Source organism: Schistocerca piceifrons, chromosome 4 (genome assembly GCF_021461385.2).
Source record: "Schistocerca piceifrons isolate TAMUIC-IGC-003096 chromosome 4, iqSchPice1.1, whole genome shotgun sequence".
Lineage (NCBI taxonomy): Eukaryota > Metazoa > Arthropoda > Insecta > Orthoptera > Acrididae > Schistocerca > Schistocerca piceifrons.
The window spans coordinates 674,446,435-674,471,746 of record NC_060141.1 but is presented as its reverse complement, the minus strand read 5'-3'; the positions used below and the strand labels follow the sequence as shown (position 1 = coordinate 674,471,746).

The following is a 25,312-nucleotide window of genomic DNA, read 5'->3' as shown; positions in this document are numbered from 1 at the left end:
CTGTCTACCAGTATTCCAGCCCATTCGTTGATCCCGAGCTGAACCTGATATCGTGAGTGTTGTGTGGCTTCATATCAATGGTGGGCATGTATTAAATATACTGTCATGTGTGGGCGCAATTTCGGGAGACCATATAAATTTATTCCTGCTGTTGTTAGCACCATTCAGAAAACATCATACGCAGAAAGCTGTTTTCAGGCTGCAGACGTTCGATTGAGAAGTATTCCCCCTCATCGTGCAACACGTCATTGACCATGTGCTGCGAGACATGTATTGTCTTGCTATCTGATGTGTAGTTCACTGGGATTCTTGCTCTAGAGCTTTAAAGGATTTTGGAATAACTAATTAATGACTAATATTTAATGTATGTAAAATTAGCTGCGATACGTATAATGTTCTCAGTCCCTATTCCAATTAGTTGGCAGCTAAAATTTAGATTCACGACTTATAGAAACACAGCTTTTGTTCTGCATTAGCTAGCTTAACACAAGGCGTGAAATTTTAACCACGCTGTATTCTTTGCGACAAAGACCAGACTTTCTCAGGTAGCCATCGATATAGCCAATAATAATAACATATTCGAGCTCAAAGCTGGCAGACATAATTCGTGGCCTTTGCGTGATGATAATGCTGATAACATATAGTTTTGGGGTTTTCGTAACTACCGGCGAAGCGAGGTGACGTAATGGACATAAAAGTGGTAGACATGATAGTTGGTACTGATGGACAGAACCAATGGCAGTACAGAATACCGAAAACTAGTTTCGAATGCAGTTGATGAAATAGTTCGAAACACTACCTATGGGCACTACCTAGGATACAGAAGCAGACCGAGAAGGAGAGAAGTGGAGTCGGTCGTTTTTACTTCGGAGTGGAGGTATGGTGGGTGTCACACGAACAAGGAAGCAATGCTGACATTGGACAGGAAGGCATGGTAGGTTGTAGTGTGTATATGAGAAAACAGTAAGATTTTATAGACAAAATACGTCTCTAAAACTGGAATAAGAGAAATTATTGTGTTCTCATTTCTGTGTTGGTATTAAACAATTGCACATATTTTGCGTAAGACCAATTGTCGTTGCTGTCCAGCGACCAAGAAGCCAGATGCCAAATCACTTAGTCTCAAATTAGGAAATAAAAGTGTTGTGTTGGCTGAAGAGCCAACACCGTGTTACTAGAGGAGGCCGAAATGCACGCGTTTTAGCTCACGCACGATGGCGTGAGGAGGGAAGAACTAAACTGACGTGAGGTCTGGAATTTGACAAGGAATTAGAATTCAGAAAGCGGATATAATTTGATACTTAACTTTAATCCATTGATGATGAATGTCGCTCTTGACGGTACATGATTCACAATATTATCTTAATATGGCGCCTTGCTAGGTCGCAGCAAATGAAGTAGCTGAAGGCTATGCTAAACTGTCGTCTCTGCAAAGGAGAACGTATGTAGACAGTGAACCATCGCTAGGAAAGTCGGCTGTACAACTGGGGCAAGTGCTAGGGAGTCTCTCTAGAACTGCAGTGTGGCGGCGTTCGGTCTGCAATCACTGATAGTGGCGACACGCGGGTCCGACGTATACTAACGGACCGCGGTCGATTTAAAGGCTACCACCTAGCACGTGTGGTGTCTGGCGGTGACACCACAAAAAGATAATTACAACTAGAGCAGGAAACTAACTCTCGAACACAAAACTGTACCCACGTCGACACAGTGTTGAATGAATGCACACGGTCCAGTCAGATTAATCTGACCACCGCCTGTGTTCTTCGTGAACGTGCAAACACTCACAGACTGCAGATCGCAACACTAGGAGAGAACGATGTGTACTAAGTGTCGTTCGGGCGCGGAAACGTAGTGCGGAAACGGGAGCGAATTGTCTGACGTCCAAAAGCACGTGATCATTGGCTTTCGGGCCAAGGTAGGATGCATTTCTGAAAAGGCTAATATTATAAACTGTACGCGCGCCGCCGTGGTTAAAGTGTGCGTGCACGGTAAAATGGCGCTAACCAAAACCGGAGTAGAGGCAACTGTGGTGCACCACGGGCCATAGATGACGGGGGTGAACGATGGCTGCGGAGACGTGTACGGATGAACAGATTTGCGACTGTTGAGCAACGAGCGTCCAAGTGAACCAAGAGGCTACCAACAGTGAGGCTGTCCAGCCAACACTGCTGCAGCAGGTGCATGGTTCAAGCGTCTTCGGGGATTGCTGTCCATCGGCGATGACGGCTGGGATTTCCACGACAATACTGTAACTGGAAGTCCACTGAGAGGCGAAAGGGGGCCTTTCCAGATGAACCACGTTTTATGCTCCATCGAACAGAGGACGTTGTATCATATCGGAAGGGTCCAAGCTAGAAGAGGGAGCATTGTGGTCTGTGGGATACTTTACGATGAATGTGAGTATATACTTGGGGATCATTTACATCCACACACTCAGTTGGATTTTCGTCGGAACAGTAGCATCTTTCGCTAGGAAAACGCAACGCGTCAAAATGCTCGCAGTCTACGTGCGTGGTTCGAAGAGCAACAGCACCAGGTTACTGTACTACCTTCGCCATAGAAATCCCTGGATTTAACCTAATCTAGAATCTTATATGGATATGGTGTCTGCTCTTCCGGACATGTCCGAAAGAAAAGACACCATTGATGACCTGCAGCCGTCTATAACGAAATTAGAATTATGTATTAATACCTTCAGCTGCTAACGGGCTTGTGCCCCGACCGGGACTCGAACCCGGGATCTTCTGCTTACATGGCAGACGCTCTCTCCATCTGAGACACCAAGGGCACAGAGGATAGTACGACTTTAGTGACTATCTCGCACACGCCTCCCGCGAGATCCACATTCTCACCTTATCTGTCCACACACCACATTTGTAGTGTCCCTACCCAACACACACACTACTCGTGGAAGACATGCTTACCAAGTTCCGAAAGAGATCGGGTAATACACTACTGGCCACGGAAATTGCTACACTAAGAAGAAATGCAAATGATAAACGGGTATTCATTGGACAAACATATTATACTAGAACTGACATGTGATTACATTTTCACGCAGTTTGGGCGCATAGATCCTGAGAAACCAATAACCAGAACAACCACCTCTGGCCGTAATAACAGCCTTGATAGGCCTGGGAGTTCAGTCAAACAGAGCTTGTATGGCGTGTACAGGTACAGCTGCCTATGCGGCTTCATCACGATACCACAGTTCATCAAGAGTAGTAATTGGCATATTGTGACGAGCCAGTTGCTCGGCCACCATTGACCAGTCGTTTTCACTTGGTGAGAGACCTGGAGACCTGGCGAGCGCGGCAGTCGAACATTTTATGTATCCATAAAGGCCCGTACAGGACCTGCAACATGCGGTCGTGCATTATCCTGCTGAAACGTAGGATTTGACAGGGATCGAATGAAGGGTAGAGCCACGGGTCGTAACACATCTGAAATGTAACGTCCACTCTTCAAAGTGCCGTCAATGCGAACCAGAGGTGACCGAGACGTGTAACCAATGGCACCCCATACCATCACGCCGGGGGATACGCCAGTATGGCAATGACGAATACAAGCTTCCAATGTGCGTTCACCGCGATATCGCCAAACACGGATGCGACCATCATGATGCAGTAAACAGAACCTGGATTCATCCAAAAAAAATGACGTTTTGCCATTCGTGCACCCAGGTTCGTCGTTGAGTGCACCATAGCAGATGCTCCTGTGAGGTAACCGCAACCATGCTCTCCGAGTTGATAGTCCATGCTGCTGCAAACGTCGTCGAACTTTTCGTGCAGATGGTTGTTGTCTTGCAAACGTCCCCATCTGTTGACTTAGGGATCGAGACGTGGCTGCACGATCCGTTACAGCCATGTGCGTAAGATGCCTGTTATTTCGACTGCTAGTGATACGAGACCGTTGGGACCAGCAGGGCGTTCCGTATTACCCTCCTGAACCCTCCGATTCGATATTCTGCTAAGAGTTTCGATCTCGACCAACGCGAGCAGTAATGCCACGATACGATAAACCGTAACTGCAATAGTCTACAATCCGATCTTTATCAAAGTCGGATACGTGATGGTACGCATATCTCCTCCTTACACGAGGCATCACAACAATGTTTCACCAGGCAACGCCGGTCAACTGCTGTTTGTGTATGAGAAATCGGTTGGAAACTTTCCTCACGTCAGCACGTTGTAGGTGTCGCTAGCGGCGCCAACCTTGTGTGAAAGCTATGAAAAGCTAATCATTTGCATATCACAGCATCTTCTTCCTGTCGGTAAATGTCGCGTCCGTAGCACGTCATCTTCCTGGTGTAGCAATTTTAACGGCCAGTAGTGAATGTGTGTATCCACACAGAAGAGGAATGTCAAGGCCGGTATTACCAGAACTATATACTTATATGGGTTGGTGTCTGTTCTTTCGGACATGCCCGTCAGCAGCTGAAGTTATTAATATATGATTCTAATCTAGAATCTGTGGGACACCTTGATCGAGCTGCTCTTGCCATGGTTCCTCAGCCGAGGATCCTATCGCAGGTGGCCACGGCTTCGGAGTCGGCATGGCTCCACACCCCGGACCGTACCTTCCTGCACGCCTCCCAGCAGTCCACGTTGCTGTAGGTGGGTATTCTGGCGTTTGAATGGTGGTCACATTAATGTGACTTGACAGCGTGCTTCTCATATCTGTGATCACAAGGCTGCGAAATTGTGTTTGGTTCAAATGGCTCTGAGCACTATGGGACTTAACATCGGAGGTCATCAGTCCCCTAGAACTTAGAACTAGTTAAACCTAACTAACCTAAGGAGATCACACACATCCATGCCCGAGACAGGATTCGAACCTGCGACCGTAGCAGTCGCGCGGTTCCTGACTTAAGCGCCTAGAACCGCTCGGCCACCACGGCCGGCGAAATTGTGTTTGTTTCACATCCTTTTGGAACCGGAAATATTTGCGGGACAGTAATTCGTTAGGGACTCTATTCTACTGCTGGTATGCAAATATTAGTCCTGTGGCGTTCGATTACCCTACATTTGGTCACCTTGTATGTAAATGACGTACTGCATTACGCTGGAAGCTCAGTGAGGATTCACGCGAGTGGTCCTGTTGAATAAAGAGAAGTCGCGACCTAGAAAACTGTTGCTAAGTGCAAGAAGACCGACAGTGGATCAGTGCTTAGTGCAGGGACTGTCTGTTAACCGTCTACGTAAACAAATGTAACGTAGAGTGCTTAAATAGGCAAAAAAGACCCGTTGTTGTATGAATATGCAATTGCTGAAGTAGTCCGGTCTATTAAACATGTGGTGGTATGGGTACGGAGTAAACTGAAGTAGAATGACCGCACAAAAGTAGTTGTAGTAAATGCAGATGCTGTAGATTAATTTTCAAGAATCCTGAGGAAATTTAGTCACCACATGAAAGACGTAGCTTGTATAACGTTGTTCCAGCAGTACTTGAATACTGCTCGTCGACTTGGAACCCGTTCCAGATGACACCGACAGAGGAAGTAAAGAAGAGCAGCTCGATTCATCACAGCTGCTTGCAGTAAGTACGAAAGGGTCACGGAGATGCTCATTCATCTCATGTTGGTCACGCTAGAATTGAGCCTGGAAGAGACAACCAATACACTAATTTCTCCTTAGTATATCTCGCGAAAAACCCAATTATAGTGTTTCGAGTTCAGTTGGAGCATTAAGAACAATCATTCTCACCTCCAGTAGAGAGAAAGACGGCGGAGATGCGGAAGTGCAGTGATAGCGGTGTACAAAGTGTCCTCTGCTACGCACCGCAAGAGGCCACCCGGATTGGTATATTTAGCCTTTGTTTCGGGTTTCAATTCGATGATAACACCGCTTTTATAATTATTTCCAGTAACACAACGATGACATCTTCTTTATCTATCTTTCAATATTAGCATAATCGTCGTAGCGAGTTCAGAAAGAGATGGAAAATAAAGTACATCAGATATTAGAGGCTGTACAATGTTGGTGAGACATCCGCACACGTCTCTAGTGGCGTGGAGCCGCTGTGGCTATTGCTGCACTGTAATACCAGACTGTATTGTAAACAGCCGTAAACCGATAACGATCTTGGGAACAATTAGCCGGTCACTTCAGAGCATCCGCTAGTGGGAGCATAGTATTGGGCAAACAGAATCTGCTACGCGTGAGCGATACCTCTGCTCCTCCCCGTGGCTGTTACCAATGAGGTAGCGCCCCATTCAATTACGTCCCTATGCTAACTGATGTCGTGTGAATAGCAAGATAGCGGTCATCATGCTGACCACGAAGAAAATGAAATACTCTTCTATAGAAAAAGTCAATTATGGAACTAGAAAGATAACACTGTTGAAACAGCTATTAACCCACTATTAAGTCAATTTCTAATAGTTTAATTTCTTGTGTTTCGATGAGAAACGCGTGAGTTACGGCCGCTGGTGGAACCGGAATTGGGTCATTACGAAACATAATAACTCAAGAAAGAGCCAGAATGTGAACGCTTTCTACCATGCAATACAGATTTACTATAAAACATTCTGAGACGGCTCAATACGCGTCTCCTAGGAAGGACGAATGGAGACTGAACATCATTCGTTAATGCACATTTGAACTGCAGGTTATTAAAATTACAAAAATTCACGTAATTCACCAAGTCAGCAAACTAAAAGGGCTGCCGCCAAAAACCAAAGAGTGTAGTTACCAATTTCCAAAGTGAGAGTTCTGGAAAGCAGACTTAGAGCTGATAAAATTTACCAAATATACTTTACACTAATGAATATTTGAGAGTAAAATTAAATTATCTTAACGGCGCAAGCCTCTAAATGAAATTAAACAACATTTAAAAACTTTCGGCAGTGAGTGAAATAATTTACATAAACTCACAGAAACACCCAACTGGACCTTAACGGGACACATCCAGTGACATTAAAATTAATCTAAATACTGTTTTAGGAAAAGCTATGTACGGCTGTAACAAAAAAATTTGAAGATGAAATACTCTGAGCAATCTTCTGATTTTGCAAATGGTTCCCATTGGGCAATAGAACCCGTGACACTCCACAAGAACACGGCAAAGTAGCGCAAATTAACTCATTCTAAAACAAACAAGAGGCTATTATGACAAACCCCAGAAAATGAACACACGCACTAGAGCATGGCAACAAGGAGCTGAATTTTATACTCTGGGAAATATACTTAGCGATTAGCTGCTCCCCTTCCATGAATATTATTCAGTTTTATAATATAAAAAAGGACAAGTAAAAATTACTGCTACCAGGTGACATAACAAAGAACTAAAATAAGTTAAAACAGTTTTGCTGCCTTTGCAAGCGGTAAAAAATTTTTGGTTGCAAATCCGGCACAACAGTGCTTTATTATTGTAGTCCAGCTCCTGTTACGTTAACACGAAATCCCATTAATAGCATGGGGAACCCGGGGTGGGCCAACCTCCTAAGGAGCAACCGTAAAGAACCCAGGTGGAGCAATACGTCATACCAAAGCCTTGCGCTGTCCACAGCGGCAAAATTTACTTCTCTCACCTAAGGCCCAACAAAATAAACAGCAAGCACGTAATTAGAAGAAAGCTTTATCACGGGGGACTGAATCCTGCCAAAAAAATCAAGTGATTTAAATAGCGAGATGACAACTAGCGGGTGTGAGATCCTCTCAGAGATCCGCCGATTTAAGGAGCGTTAGTCAAGTTAGTGCATCTTACAAGACACTCGGCTGTTATCAGGTGTCGTTGCTGGTGTTGGTGTGTCGGTAGACTTTATGAAGGTTTTAATTACTTTGGGTGGATAGGGGTATGTTCACTTTGGGATCTGAATTCGGTACATTTCTCTTCTAGTAGTTTTGTGGTGGCAGTTTAGTTTTGGAAACAATTCGCTCCTATTTTCGTTATAAGTTGTAGCTATCTTTGGCTAATTGGTTTGATATTGGTGTTTCTTGTTCTAGGGTTCATCCTGGTGGCAATTATGAGAATTTTTCTTTCTGTTACCGAAAGCTTCAGAGTATTTGTTTGATTTCCCATCCAGACCGAGTCCGTGTATTCCATAACTGGGAGCCCAAAAGCCTTGTAAGTGTATAATATGGTGTCTTTGTTAGCGCCATTATGTCTTCGTTTCATTAGTCTGAGTAGGTGTAACCTCGTTTTTGCAAACACACTCCGTTGTTTACTTAAAGATGGTGAAACTAATAAACTCAGATTTTCGGTACAGTGTAGTCACTTAATTCATTATCAGCAGTAAACCTTAAAACAGGAATTAAATACCAAAACTAGACTGGAATTTTGAAACTGTGAAAAATAAATTCTGGTTACCAGCAAGAAGCATACTAGACTCTCTCGCAGTTACTTATTACAGATATCTTGTATATAAAACGTGAGTAAGCTGCTCCATGTTGAATGCGAGTTTAGTATTGTAATTTTAGTTCGTTAATTGCGGTAGTGTAAGGATTACCGTACGTTGGAGTCAAGCTCATGGAAGTACAAAATTTGGAATAGCGTAGAAAGAGATTTTAGCGTCGGTGACGCAGTTCTGCAGAGAGGCTGACGTCATATAACTGTGAAGTAGGATCATTCCAACTGAGAAACCTGTTTTTATTGCTGCCAAATTCCATAATTACCAGTCACTAAATGGGCGGCGATTTTTCCAATACAAATAGGAAAACGTATTTAATCTTATAATCAACCTCCTATAACGTCAATGCGAAATAATAAAATGCGTGTGCGATCGAACATAAAGATTCACAGTAGCCCAGTTATAACCATTTCACCGAAAATCATTTAATACGAGCAATGATTGGTTGATTTGGGGGAAGGGGCCAATCAGAGAAGTCATCGGCTTAGGGAAGGATGGGGAAGGAAGTCGGCCGTGCCCTTTCAAAGGAACAATACCGGCATTTGCCTGAAGCTGTTTAGGGAAATAATGGAAAACCAATTCAGTATGGTCGGACGCGGGTCTGAACCATCATCCTCGCGAAGAGAGTGCTAACCATTGCACCACCTCGCTCACTAGCAATGAACTGTAACCTGATGCATTGTAGCGATTATAGTTTTATTCGTGAGTTTCTTGGCGGATTTCAGATTAATTAAATTCATTAAAAACTAGGCACAATTTCTTACATTCTTGAGCATTGGGCACTGCTTATTCTTCAAAGAGACCTCTTGACCTTCTTTTTCCTTCTATACAATCCATGTGCCTACCATTTATGTTTATTTGATATGTAGCACCCTTTAGTTGTTACTTTGTGAGTGGAATGAGCGGGCAATGGGAAAGCGAACATCATTCGCAGCAGTAACACAATTTATTAGATTTCTCACTGCTGCGTTAAGTAGACAACCAAGTAATAGTTTGATAGTACCATATCAAAGGCAGCTGCTTCGGCACTACTAGGTGGGATGCACCACAGGACGTAGTGGTCGGGTAGCGCAAGCACCGAACACTTCTAAAGCTCAAGTAAATGTGTCTTGAGGAAGAGTAACCCCCACATACAATACAAAACTGTACCATATAACTAGGCAATATCCCCATCCTAGATCATTCACCACCATACCATAATAAGGCAATAACTCCCATACACACTATCGAGGACATGTTTTCTCCTTTCAAACACTCACGCACACAAATACCACACACACACACACACACACACACACACACACACACAAGCTAAATATGTCTCCCTTGCTCTTTCTATCTCTCTCGCTCAGTCTCTCTCTCTCTCTCTCTTCCCAGCCTGAAAATATGAACAGTCACAGAGCAGATGCAGACACCTCCATCACTGTCAAAACAAAGGAAACGTGAACGCATCCCGCAACAGCAAAACAAAACACGCAAAATGATGAGAGGACAGTGCACAGATGTGTAAATGTCTTAAACGCAGTGACAGTGCTCTTTGCTCAACACATAAATGTGGGTGTCGTAGAAAAATGGAATAATCTAAAAAAAAAAAAAAAAAACGGGAGTAACGGAAAGAATAAAATTTGTTAATAGTAATAAGTAAAGCATGCGAACTGTTAATAATCAAAACAAACAAAACCTTAAGTAAAGAATCATATTGTTGCAGTAATCACTGAAAAAAAGCACTCCGTCATCAGGCCACAAGAGGCCTATCGGGACCTTCCGACCACCGTGTCATCCTCTGCTGAGGATGCGGATAGGAGGTGCGTGTGGTCAAGACACCGCTCTCCCGGTCGTTACGACGGTTTTCTTTGACCGGAGCCGCTACTATTCGGTCGAGTAGCTCCTCAACTGGCATCACGAGGCTGAGTGCACCCCGAAAAATGGCAACAGCACATATCGGCCCTGATGGTCACCCAGCCAAGTGCCGGCCACGCCCGACAGCGCTGAACTTCGGTGATCTGCCGGAACCCGTGTATCCACTGCCGTTGCCCTAGTGATCATTGAAGATGCTTTAAAATAAAGCGAAACGCGTCTGGTTTTAGTAAGATTTTTATTACAGTTGCTGAAGACGGTAGTTAACTTACTCAACATGTAATGTGAAACTGCGGAGACAAGAGGACAAAAGAGAAAGAAGACAAAATGAGCAATAGAATAGATTTCTAATAACAGGCACGAGTCAAATTCGCGAGGTAACGCCCCACAACTACAGTTCAGTGAATGAACAGTAACAGTTCGGTAATGTCGGAGACAAAAATTTCTTAATACAGACACAACTTGCTCGCCAATAAGCAAAACATGATTAGCGAAGAAAACTATTAATGTCACAGAAACTAGTCTTGGCTCGGAAGTAAAACTGTGTAAGGAAATCCAGTTAACACGATAGCAACACAATTTGAATGACTCTCAGAAAGCAGCGAGCATCCACGATTTCATTAGTTCAGCAACGCACTCAGGGGCTGGTGTAGCCCTTTGGGAAGGGCCATGTCGGTGGTAGAGCACTCCATAGGAATTGTGACCTTCCTGCGTGAAGTGCTCGCCACATAAACTCATGTCCATACCCAAGTCATGTCCACACCCTGGCTGTATGGATACTGTTGATCTGATGTTCCGCAGGTGCATGTGGTATTAGCTGCCAAGACCAACTCAGCCTGTGTGACCACTCGTCAAAGGGACATCCTTCTGCTTTAGTTGCTAAAGCCTTATTGCCGGTACAGCACTGCTCCACTTGCCCAGTTGCTCTGTGTCCTCGTTTTCTACATGCGCAGCTTGCTGTCGTCAAATGGCTGGTAAGTCCCAGACACAGCAGAAGGAAGCAGGCTGGGATGACGACAGAACGACATCTTCAAGCAAGCTCGTCCTTCCTCAGACTGATCACCTGCTCTGGCTTGTGTCACGCTAAGAGAGCTCGACGTGCAACAGGCGCGAGTCCTAGCGGAAAACACTCCCGGGAGCAACATCTTTGAACCTAGGAGAGTGATGTGAGTTTTCGATCCTTGCAGCAAGGCTCAGTCTCCCTCCTGTAAACTCACCCCTCCCGTGTTGAGGTTTACAAACTGCAACAGAGATTACTTCTAATTAGAATTACTAGTCTCAACCTGTACGTCTCTCTCCTTCAGAGCTCCTGTGTTGGGCAGATTAAGGTGCACATAACTGTATTCGAGTATGAATGCCGAGATGGGGATCCTGGAATTGGCGTGGAAGATAGTCAATGTGGCCTTAATAATACAGTTAAGCCCCTCAGCAAAGGACAGCTGGGAATAATATGGTGAGGTGGTTGCGTGAGTTATGCCATGTTGGAAACAAAGTTGGCGGAACTCGCTTGACACAAACTCTAGAGCATTACCACTAACTAGTACCTAGGAAGGTCCAAACAGAGAAAAAGTTCTCGTCATATGCGGAAAGCTGCAGTTACCTCGCCACCGAGCATTACCTGTATAAGGCTCGGAAAGGCGTACATATCTACAAAACTATACTTGTGGACCCCCAGGATTTGAGGTCCCACATAATCAATAGAGAACCTGTCCACGTGATGTTCGGTATTGATGAACTGGAGAGCCCCCCCCCCTTCCACATTTGGGATTAGGTGTGGCGGTATTCGGTTCTGTCACATACCCACCAACCTCTAGATGTCCTTATTCAAGGACGATCAACGCAAGAGCCTCTTTGACCTAATGGATCCTTATGTACGGACGACCTCTGTACTGGAGACTACCAGCGGTTCTCTTATAACGGACTTGTGGTAGTGCTTGAACACCGCCTAGCGGACTCGACGGGAAGACAAATTTTAGCCACATACGGTAACAAAGTAACCGCGTCTGCAACTCACAAAGCGGTACTCCCTCTCATGCCGTCACTTTGTGCTTAGTGCCCCTAACTCAGAGTTTTGCTTTTGTCGTTCTCGCAAATCGTCCAACAGGGAGAGTACATCAGTAACATTGTGAATACATCCCACGCCTCCCCGGAATCTTCAGAATTAACAGGTTCTTACCTCTCCTCAACCATCCGACTAAGGATGTTTCGTGTTTTGTGACCCTTAATGTACAACACTGAAAGAAAAAGCCGAGATTGGCACCATCCAGCGGGCGATCTGCCTGGTGTAACACGGATGCTCAAAGATTCAACTAAGAGCCTGAATATCCATTTCGAGCATAAACTACTGTTGTCGCAAACAGAATTTAAAATTCTCGGGTGCAAAAGGCACAGCGACTGCCCACACCTCATAGTTCGAGTATCTAACTCCCGCGTGCTACATCACTTAGTTACCTGCAACGTCACGTAGCCACACGCACAGCTGCCCAATCCTAATCTCTTCTGACTGGGTGCATACACGAGTTCCACATTGTAACTGCTCCTTTTTAAGGCAGCCAGCCCCTTGCACGCCCATGGCCGGCAAGTTATAACTCACTTAGAAACACCGTAGGTACAGTTTGCCTTGGAAATTTTAAACCCAAAATAACCGTCAAAATGTTTCCTTATTACGGATGGTAGAAAGTTAATTAACTAACTAATTACGTCTACTCCCAAGGCAACCATGCTATGCTACGAGAATGATACGTGGCTTCTTGACGAGTGAAAGGATTGGGAAATGTAAACTGGAAATAATTCACAGCAATAACAAAGTTTATTGGGTCACTCAGTGCTGCATTAAATGAACAAATAAGTCACAACTTGATAATACAATATCAATGGCAGCTTTTTCAGCAGTATACGATAGGGCCACTTGATAGCAACACATCGGCATCACCCACTAGGCTGGATGCACCACAACACGCTCTGTCAGGTAACACAAACACTTAACACTTCTAAGACACATCCACACAACAAGTGCAAATACACCAGCGAACTGTAACTCTTAATAAACCAAACAGTTTAAAAATGTACATGAGTTGAGGATGTTGCCAGTAGATTGAAAAGAAGAAGAAAGAATATCAAACTGAGTAAAATCAGATACTTTCCTTGAAAAAACAAAATATAACATTCAAATAACAGTCAAGTGCTACGTTTGTGAGCTACTGCCCCACTCTTAAAGTTCAATGTGTGAACAACAACAGTTTGGTACCGATTGAGACATTATGCAAGTGAACAAAAATTTCTTAATGTTAACACATCTGGCTCACCAACAAGCAGAGCATTATAAGCGGAACAAATTTCGAATCGACAGTAGAGTTACATAAGAAATACCAGTTAACAAAATAACAGCGCAATTTTAATAACCCTCAGAATATATTACTGAACCGTAAAAACAAAATTATAACTCATAAATAAATGTACATAATGAGAGGGCCAACTGTACCTTGGATCAAGGCAATGAATCTTTGAGTCTTGCGAATTAATACAGGCTTAAGCAAACATTACTTAGAGATCCAGCTTAACATTACTGACGCAAGGATACACAATTTAGTCACACAACATGCCCTTCGACAGCGCACGTCGAACTATAATTATTTCAATTAGTTCACACAAAGCAAACGAGCTACCACAATTTTATCCTAAAACGGCTTCACCTGGCGTAGTTTACTGACAGGGGCCTTCTGGTAGTAGCAGACTCGCACAGGTGTTGTGGCCATAGTCTCACGACTGATGGTACCTCCTACGTGAAATATCACAGCATCTCCTTACTGTCTGTTAAATTTCGTGTCTGTAGCACGTCATCTTCGTGATGTAGCAATTTTAATGGTCAGTAGTGTATTTTACACTCTGTTTTTAACGTACTTACACCTGACTACGTTAATTTAAAAGTTCTACTGCCACTGAGTTGTTGCTTTGCCTGACCGTGATCGGCGCTAGCAGCGCGTATCGATATATCCCCTGTCGTAGTATCTTTGCTCGACTGCTATTACATCCCGGTCGTTGTGTGTTGCAGGCTGGTTATGTAAGGGAGTTCGGGTGGCGACTTCGAGTCTGGCAGTCAATTGGAACTCGTCTGGAGTGCAGTCCGGACCTGACAGTTGGGAAGTTGTAATGCGGCACTAGCACAGTCGGGTGGAGCAGCAGTGAGGTCTGTGTCCACATGGCTCGCCCGACCATTGCCGCCACGCATCACTTGAGCCGGGCCACAGTCTTGGTGGATCGTCGGTCGGTCGTCCTACCGGACGATGTGTTTTGGCTCGCCGATCGTTTATGAGTCGGAGTGTGTGTGTACATCGACTCCCGAATGTCTTCGTGTGTGCCTAGTTATTGTTGGGTATCGTTCAGGTCTTCGTGCAAGTGTTTGTCAGGTTGTGTGTGTAGTTAGTATGATTTTTATTGACAAATTATTTTAAATGTTGTTCGCGTATTGGCTCTGAGAGGTTGGTCGTCTCGTCGGCCGACGTGTATCTGGTTCTCTGAGCGCTTCTGGACCCCTTCAGTTACCATCTTGTGGAACTTGAGTCGGCCGTTTCCTGGTGCAGGGACGTCGTTTAGCCAGTGGGCGTGTTTCCTCTGCATTGTTGTGTCCAAGCCAGTTTTCCGCCGTCGTATGTCTGGGAGTGATTGGAAGACGGACCAGTAGTGCTGTCGCGACGGAGCAGCAGTCGCGAACGGACCAGAGGGAGTCGGTCGGTTGTTGCGGACGAGGGTGGTACAGTCAGCTGGGGCCGCTGGCAGCCCCTGCGCAGTGTCTGAGCGTGTGTGGAGCTGTCCGATCGCTACGAGCTTCGTCGTTCACCGACCCAGGACGTCAAAGTTGAATAGTGGCTTAAACTACACAAGCTACGTCTATTCATGTTGTGCTGGTTTGTTTCGGTGGTTTCCTGTTACGTTTTACTGTCAGCAACACCAGGTGTCTCTTCTGCTGAAACTGAGCCGCCATCTGGTGCAATTAACTATTTTGCTTGACTAAAATTCGAGTGAACCATTGGAATTTTCTGCCTGGTGGCCGTTAGTGCTCCGGTTACCTGCCCTGGCCACTAACGTAATTTCAGGCAGCGTCCTTTCCTCACCTGTTGTCGCTGCCCATTATGGTACGTAATTTTAACAGCTAATATATACTCCATTGTGGATTATCACGTTTGTAACCTTTTCTGTTTGAGTTCTCATGTACTGATTAATGGGAAGCAAGTCGTGTTGGTCAGTCCGTGCCAGTCCCCTGGTTGGTTTCCGATGGGTCAAGTGTAGCTGGGCTCACCACCTAAGTGAACGAGGGCAGACTGAGCTCCCTGGAGGCTTCTGAATGCCACCGGTGCTTAATTATCTGTTTTCAGCTACTTAAAATTTAAGGCTTATGGTTATTTTTTTCTTTTTTCTTAAAAATTAAGCAAAATTACTTCCTAAATTTATCTTTCAGGCTTAAGCATTACGGCCTTCTGCCCTTTAAAAGATTAAGGTAATATATTTTAAAATTTTGAAACTTAATTGTGGCCTTCAGCCATGTGTATTGCACCTTGCGTATGTTTGTTCTGTCTGCCTTGCTGTGATATTTTTTTAATTATTTTATTGCTATCTTAATTGGATTTTTATCTTGTTGGTTTGTTAAGATTTCTTGTTTGGAGGCCATCAGCCGTGAAAGAGTAGCATTCGGTAAGGGTCTGGCTATGTGCCGCTTTGGTTGTAAAAGTTGTTAAATTACAATAAATTACAATTAGAAGGTAAAACTGACCTCGACCTATTTGGCCCTTTCCACAATCCTATTACCTGTTCTGCCCAGAGGGTTTAGCTGGCGTTTCAATGTTGTTCATCTGTGCATGTGGTTATCAACTGAAAAGACGTAACGAGATCAATTAGGAGTTTTGTGATGAGGAAGCAAAGAACATTTGCTAGGAAACAGTGTAGGCTGTACAGCTATTTTCTGTTTAGCTAATAAGACAAAAGCAAGTAAGAGAGAGGAACGTTCAAGTTAGTTGAAAGAAGGCTAGCACCGTTTTATACTCCAGACCACAAGTGTCGGAGAGTACCAGCCAATTTTTTTGTCCCTTTGAATTATGCCTCCGAAACTATTTTCAGCAGTTTCATCCTAAAGGAGTCGTTACAGTAACTTCCAAAATACACTTCAAGTGATAAAAAAATAACTTGAAAATAATACGCTTTATCAATCAAAAGCCCTGTACGGAGACGACAGGATCTAAAGTGGACGTTGAGTGGCCGCGAATGCGGTGGAGTTTAGTACTTACTTGAGATGAATGGTTGTGGGCTTTCATAGATGGCACGTGCTGTTCACAACATTCCCGATTTCTCCTATTATTAATAACCGTGCCTATGCTCGAAGTTTCTTGAATGTTATTAATTGTTTCGTAGGTCGATGGAGTTTGCATCCTAAAGTGGCCTGCGATATTCCCTGATAGCTGCAGCAATTTCTTCAAACAACCATTGCAACGGTGTGCATTGGGAAGAATGAGGTATCGTTGCTTCCGCCGTCGTGCACCACTCTTTCGAAATCTTTCTTTTGACTGCTCTGAAATATTGTCAAGTTTACCAGTTAGGTTTCCATAGTGAACAACGTGGTGCATATCTCATTGTCGATGGGTCGAGGAGAGAGAGTGATAGGATAGTGCCATCTATTTAGGGGTCGCCATAGGCGTACCATTGGATAAAAGATGAGATGCTCGGGTTGCAGATTGTAGTATCTATGGCTGAGTATTTTCCATGGGCAGCACTGAAAAGTATTGCAGCTCTAGTGCTAAGGACGCAGACTTCCAGTTCTGAAATTAAATGCTCTGTTTCTTGACTCCTGCTGAATATGGTTAGGTTACCTCACAAAGGATTGTGGGCATAGAAGTCCCACAGTAAGAGAAAGAATGAAGGCAGCAGTTCTGCTAGCTGGATCGGCTCGTGATATGGTATTCTATTTAGGGGTCGCCATAGGCGTACCATTGGATAAAAGATGAGATGCTCGGGTTGCAGATTGTAGTATCTATGGCTGAGTATTTTCCATGGGCAGCACTGAAAAGTATTGCAGCTCTAGTGCTAAGGACGCAGACTTCCAGTTCTGAAATTAAATGCTCTGTTTCTTGACTCCTGCTGAATATGGTTAGGTTACCTCACAAAGGATTGTGGGCATAGAAGTCCCACAGTAAGAGAAAGAATGAAGGCAGCAGTTCTGCTAGCTGGATCGGCTCGTGATATGGTATTCATCTGTCATGTGGTTAACACAGGGTGAAAATTATTGAACTACATGAAATAAAGGGTAAATTAGTTACAAACTAGGGCGCGCACACGCTATATTCAACATGTAAATGTCACTACAGATATTCTGGTTTACGTTATGACATGTTCGATACACCTGCCATCATTGGCGGCGATGTGGCGCAGATGTATAGCGAAGTTCACCATGACCCATGAAGTGTCGGAAAATCGACGCCGTCGATGACCTCCTGAACCGCTGTTTTAAGCTCAGCAATGGCTTCGGGGTTATTGCTGTACTCTTTTTAATATAGCCCCACAAAAAAAAGCCGTATGTGTCCAGATCCGGAAAATATGGCGGATAATCGAGGCCTATGCCAATGGCCTCTTGGTACTTCAGAGCCAGAGTGCGATCCCCAAAGTGCTCCTCCAGGATGTCAAACATTCTGGTGCTTCGGCAGGGTGGAGCTCCGCCTTGCATGAACCGCATCTTGTCTTTGGATAATTGGAATAAAATCATCTTCCAAAGCCTTCATGTACCGTTTGGTAGTCGCCGTACCATTACGGAATATCGCACTGACTATTCCGTTACTGGACATTGCACATCACACAGTCACCCGTTGAGGGTGAAGAGACTTCTGGATCGCGAAATGTGGACTCTCAGTCGCCCAAATGCGCCAGTTTTGCTTATTGACGAACCCACTCAATTGAAAGTGGGTTTCGTCGCTAAACCAAACCATACTCCGCATGTTGACTCCCGTAATGCACCGCGACCAACGTGCAGTTTGAAGGTCCTAACGCAAATGGTTCAGAAATTATGACGAGTTTGTGACACTGTGGAATACAGTTAGCTTAATTGATAGGCGGACATAAAAAAACTACGGCTTGTAACAGTATGATTACTGGCACCTTCTCTCTGAAAGTATCAGATACCACCATTTTCCCTCTCAGCGTTACTGCGATTTGTACAGCAGGATTTGTAATTTCCAGGAGCAGGGAGTTGGGTTTCTAAGAGACGTGTCTCCTGTAGTGCCACACCTGCTGCATAGTATGTGTTTGTTCTCTATCCAAATCTTTCATTTGCTAACTATGCCTATCAGTAGTTAGTGACTTCAGTAGTTAGAATCTTTTATTTAGCTGGCAGTATTGGAGCTCGCTGTATTGCAGTAGTTCGAGCAACGAAGGTTTTTGTGAGGTAAGTGATTCATGAAAGGTATAGGTTATTGTTAGTCAGAGCCATTCTTTGTAGAGATTATCGAAAGTCACATTGCGTTGCGCTGAAAATATTGTGTGTCAGTTTAGTGTTGATCGGAATAAGTAAAGAGCGAAATGTCTGAGTACGTTCAGTTCTGCTCAACTGTTTAAAAATCAAATAACGCAAGGGGTTTATCAGCACAGTCATTCATAAGTTTTTCTAAGGGGAGGTTTCAAATGTCGACCCTTAGCTGAGGATACCTCACTTGAATCTTCTGATCTTTTCTTGTATTTTGTTTAATTAGTGTATCTATTGTTTATTGCTAGCTCGTAATTGTAGAGAGAATTTTCTTCGTAGTTGTAGTTTTTCATTGTTGTACAGTAAAACAGTTGTGGCATGCATGTATATTTGCACCAAGTATTTCACAGCCGCGCTTCCAATTAATTGTATATTGTTTTCAGTGCTATTTTAATGTGTTTTCTCTTTTTGCTCTTCAAATTGTGCTTTTCTTGTTATCGTGTGAAATTCGTGATAATTATGGCGTGTGAAAAACGTAGCACTAGGCTCCAAAGTAAACTGAGAAATGATAGTGACGACGAACGTAGCTTATCAGCACCACCGCGTAATGAATTAACAGACAGTCAAAGTAGCTATTTGGTAATTGTGGATAGGGAAATGGAGCGGGCGGCAAATAATGGTGTAGACAGTGAAACAATTAGTGAACAGGGAAGCATCATCGATTGATCGATCGGCAACAGCTCACCTCAGGATTCATAAATGACAGGACACAATCTTTCAAATACTGTAGATTCAGGTTTTGCGTCCTCACCGTTTTCTCAAATAAGTCAAGACACATTTTCTGCTTTTCAAAATATTGCCGGTTCAAATGCACTGCCGAATAGCACTGAGCAACATGTTTCCGACACCAGTGCATTGTTATTACAGTTAATGCAACAAATGGGACAAAGGCTACAAAAGTTAGACACAGCGCTTGAACAAAATCAAAAACAAATGGCACAAAATCTTCGAAAGTTAGACACAATGGAACAAAATCTTCGAAAGTTAGACGCAATGGAACAAAATATTCAAAAGTTAAACACAATGGAACAACACCAGAGACAAACACAGCAACAGCTTCAAATGTTAGACAGCACGCTTGAACAAACACGTGAAAGTTTAACTGCTGCGTTACTTAAAATTGAATCTAAATGTCAAAAAGTCTGTAATGACGTAAAAACACAAATTTGTGAGCATTTCCAACCTATTTTTTCGCGTCATGAAAATGCATTACAGAATCACGAAGCAGCCATAAAGGAATTGCAAACTATTGTTCATGAAAATCACGACACCTTGCAAGCTAAAATTGACTCAGTTGCATCTACCGATTTGGTTACGCAACTTGCAAAAACTCAGGAAAACTTAAAGGACACAGTAGATACGTTTTCAACACAAATAGACACTCTGAAACTTGGTACAGAAAAACACTGAGGAAATAAGTTCATTATCGGAGAAAGTAGCCGAACTTCGGATCAGTTCACTAGCTTATCTACAAAGATAGATGATGATCTGAGTGAGACACGACCCGTAGCTTTCACTGACACAGAAAAGTGTGAACAAATTAAGAAATTCAAACAAAATCAGAATCAAATTAATACGCAACACAAAAGAGAAATCCGGGAAGTACTAGATCTGTTGGCACAAGTAATACAAGAATTACATATTTCAGAGGAGACTCGCGATCCAACACGGGAAGAGGGACTTAGAAATACGGAAAATCCACGAAATAATAACATAGGGCATTTCGGAAATTATTAAAGAAATTGGCAAGGTGCACCGATTTTTGAAGTGGAACCGCCGACACGACGTAACAATGACCCATATGCGACTCGCCGACACGATGACTTTGACTATAAGCTGTTCATTACTACACGTACATTCAAAACATTTAAGAATTCCGGCAATGACATTCATCGAGAAGCGTGGCTTCACCAATTCTCTCATTCTTTTCCTCCCAACTGGTCATTAGAGCACAGATTAGAATTTATGTGTGACTATTTAGAGAATGAACCAGCTGTAAGAATGCGATCGGTCATTCACGATTGTCACAGTGAAGGAGAATTTTATCATGCCTTCCTCTCAGCATATTGGTCTCAAGCCACACAAGACCGAGTAAAACATAGCATCATAATGATGAAACATTTCGAATAATCTGAATTTTCCAGTCTTGTGAAATATTTTCAAGACATGTTGCATACGAATCAGTATCTGTCAAACCCATACAGCCACTCAGAACTCATTCGCATTTGCTTAATCAAATTGCCTAAAACATTTACGTCGTACTATTTTGGCAGGACATTGCAAAGACGACATTGAAGCTTTTCAGGGACTGTTACAAGAATTGGAAATTGACACTGACAATCGCGGGACACAACAATTACAGGCCACATCCTTCACAATCACGCGATGAAAGAAATAATAACTGGACACGACAAGGCTATTATTAGAACGCAAACCGTGACCAAAACAGACACCACCCGTATGACAACCGTTGGCAAAGTAGCAATAGTTACAGAGAAACATCGTATTTCCATAGTAATGACTATGGCACAGACGCTCAGAGAAACGGACAATATGTGAACCAAAATAACTATTACCAAGCGAGACAGAGTAAGTTCAGATGCAACGGTCCACCACGCAGTTATGACTCAGGGAGAAATTCTCCACCACGTGACCGACAAGAAAGAAACCATGGAATCTGCCGACATGGCGACAGACGATATAATCACATCGACAGCCCTGAATTTCATCAGAACTGGCGAGATTCAAACAGGTTAGGGTCCTCTCGACAAGGTGAATTTGTAGAAGTTACGTATCCCAATCCTAATAACGATGCGCGCCAACAAAGAGACAGACAATGACTTGCACCGCAGGCACCCACGTGCGCCGGCTGGTTCAGAGAAAAATAACATAGACGCTCACCTTGAGAAAAGTTTTAGCATTCCTTACCGACGTATACAACATGATAACTGCTTTGAAGTTGAAACTCTTCGCACTAGAAAGGGTAAAAGATTGCACCAAATTTCACACGTGAAAGCGTTTATTGGGAGTTAATTTGTTTTTTAACTTAGTCTCTGCCATAAAATTTTTCACTTCACGTTACTAGTACTCTTTGTCACGCTTAGAAACAGCTAACATGCAACTATGTTTTAAAGTTAACTACCCAGTCAAGAACCTAGGGAACTTATTTAGACAGTAATTACAATTGCATTGTTATAGTGAACAGAGAAAACAGTATTATTGTGTGTGTACATTCTTGCTTGTTAGTTGCACAATTACGTAACGACTATAAGGCTTACATACTTAGAACATATACCGGTACTGCTTGAGATTTTAATGCAACATTTTGGTTTACTTGAAAATACGTTCTGGGTTTAAAGTATTTTCTGAGAAATAGCAGTTGACACAGTGGTTAGTTTGTTTGACAGCTACACGATTATATCACGACGCCACTAATGAGTGACACAATTTTCATTGTTGCTTTTGCGGTGTAACTGTTTTATATCTGCACAGTTTTTCTGTATTATTCTGGGAAGTAAAACATGTTTTAGTAGTAACTTTTGTGGTATAGCTACAATGAGAGAGCCTTTTCTGTAGAACAACAATACGTTACAGTACAGTACTTTCTTCATCACGGCAATAAGCGTAATAACTACGATATCTATACGCAAAGCATTTCACTTTTGTTTATGATGAGGTGAGTACATTGACTTCTGCAGAACTTTGCTTACGGAGGACGATAACTACAACACTTCCACAGAATTATCATACAGCAAGACGCAAATTTAGCTCTACAGGATACGCATTTGAGTCATTAATTTTGTACTTAAAACATTTATTTTTAAATATCTTTGAAGTACAAAGATACAAAGGTTTTCCGTGATACATTTCATTACATTGCTGTAATCTGTAACACCTGAGGGTATATTTACTTTAATCCTCAGGGGGGTACACACTTACTTTGTGTACCATGTGTTTCCAAGTATAAGGAGCCCTAGCTAATATGGTATTTGCTTATACAACTGTACACATCGGTACCTTATTTGTGTAACACATAAATTACACAGTTATCTGATCATTTAACTGAGAGAGACAAACATTTGTTTTACTACTTCAGTGACAGATGTTTACGTAATTATGCAGTTGGATAACTTCACACTTATGAAATTGTATTTTGTCTATACTTTGTGAACTGTTCATAGGTTTTCGGAACCATTGTGATACTAGGAGAGCTTTGAATGATGTACTTGGTATGGGATCATGATTTTTAAAGTACGTTTGCGGTAGATGACACTATTGAAATGAGCAGAGAATTTTTTTTTAGGTTTTGAAATTATTGGAGATAGCTACGACGTTTTTGAGATTTGACTGAGGTGTTACGATATTATTATTACGACGACGATATGTATTATGCTGTTGAGGTATGTTTATGATCAATAAGCTAATGCTATATGAGGAATTCGATTATGCTACGTATTTATTATTATGAAATATTGAAGAAGTATCGACGAATATGTATATGTGTAGTAAAGTAAGGAATAATGAGTAGTGGTTACGGACTATGGTTTGTGAAAAAGGATGTTGGAAACCAAGAATCATACTTTAAAGAGTTATAAAATGTGTGTAAATGCGTGAATGTATCACAATGCTGTCGAAAATTTTTTGGACAGTGTTATATTTACAGGATTCTACACATTTGTAACGCAAATTCTCGACCTGTGAAATTTTTTATATGATATGTCACTGTAGCACAAACTGCTGTGGTAAATATTTCGGTAAGAAAGTTAAGTGACCTTGGCGTAATGCATTATGGGCGCGCAGCTGGGCCAGTCGCCTGAAGAAAAAGTTAATAGGTGAAAAAAAAGAGGCCATTAACCTCGCTACTGACATTTCTTTGTAGAAAGCATTTCAAATAAGACATGCTCATACTTGAAACATATGATTACAGTTTTGAGCTCATACTTTCTGATATTTACTGAAATGCCTAATGAAATGATGAGAAATATTTTGTGTCTATACAATTGATGATGACTACTGTCTTTCTGGTTGAGAGATTTTTTTACTGCCTTATGAAATGCCATATGGCTAGTGAATGATGTTTCGTGCATTGCTTTGTATATATATTTACCTATTTTGTTTAATATCTAGCTTCTAGTAGCATTGGCGAAAATAAAATTTAGTAGATGTACTAATGTAAATATTTTCTGTCTACAGATCCATTAAACAATAATTTTATGATCTACTTTCTTAAAAAAAGGGGGGGGGAGACAAATAGACATTTCCCTTCACAGGATTTGCATAAATAATTTTTTAACGATTTGGTAACTTGTCTGCCAGATTAAGTTATCGTGATGCATCACTCTAGTGTTAAGATGTGACATAAGTATTAGACATGGCCATCTTCACTGTAATATTTTTTCTGCTTCAGCTTTGTCATGTTTGCATTTTTTGTCATTGCCGTTTGTGTTAATTGTTTTGTGCTGTTGCATTGCCTCATCCCTTAGTTTATGCATCTGAGCTCAGTAGATTTAAGTTAGCTTAAGAGGGGGTAGGCTATACAAGAGAATGAGTTGTGATGAATTGTAAGAAATGCATTGAGAAGTTACATGAAACAGATTTGGGCCAAAATGAGTAGTGTACAATGAAGAATAATTATTTTGAAGGAGGATATGAACAAAACAGCAGGGTTTAGGCTCAAATGGCTCTGAGCACTATGGGACTTAATTTCTGGGTTCATCAGTCCCCTAGAACTTAGAACTACTTAAACCTAACTAACCTAAGGACATCACACACATCCATGCCTGAGGCAGGATTCGAACCTGCGACCGTAGCGGTCGCGCTGTTCCAGATTGTAGCGGCTAGAACTGCTCGGCCACTCCAGCAGGCAGAAGGGTTTAGGGACAACAGGTATAGATAGGAATTTTTGGGAATAATGATGAATGAAGGGAGATCTCCAACAAGTAAAGAAAGTTTTGATTGCAAATTTCTGCAGTAAAACAAACCCTGTCCTTTCCTTTTGTGTTATTCTGCTATGTGTTTGTGTACTCTTGTGTATTTGTATTCTTCCTATCTTTATGTGTTTATCTGATAAGAGTTATGTTGTAGAATTTTTCTAATACTATGATATTTACATTGTAAAGATCTTCAGACATTATTAATTGTGTTCTGTTTCAATGCTCATGTGTGCAATTAATGTTACGAAAACTATTCTCATTATTTTATTTATTTACTTATGTCATACTTCCTGTAACACTGATGTACATGTTTGTCTCTATTCTTTTGTAAAGCCTGGATTACTACAAATGTTATCCGTATTATTAGGTTTTAATGATGTTTTCTGTATCTTTGTAATTGTATTCTCATGTTATAAAATTGTAATTGACACCAGTTCATCAAATTAAGTAACCTGTAATCATTCATTTCAGTGCACACATTTCTGTTGGTCATAGTATATGCACAATATGTGAGAAGTTGCGATTGTTATTGTTTGCATGTGTGTTAATAATTCATCAAGGGACTTGTTAACAGCATTGCTGGTTCTAAGGACAATTCCAAAAACTCTCTGAGCGCACAAGTGGTGGTTTATGGACTTCACTTATGGACATCCCTCTGATGGTGATTGT

General features: G+C 42.3%; 1 non-coding gene across 1 annotated transcript; it reads right to left on the bottom strand.

Moving 5' to 3' along the window:
• Positions 1–2,716: 2,716 nt before the first annotated feature.
• Positions 2,717–2,791, bottom strand: Trnat-ugu. Its single transcript has one exon. It is a non-coding gene; the product is annotated as a tRNA-Thr (tRNA).
• Between the last annotated feature and the right edge of the window lie 22,521 nt (positions 2,792–25,312).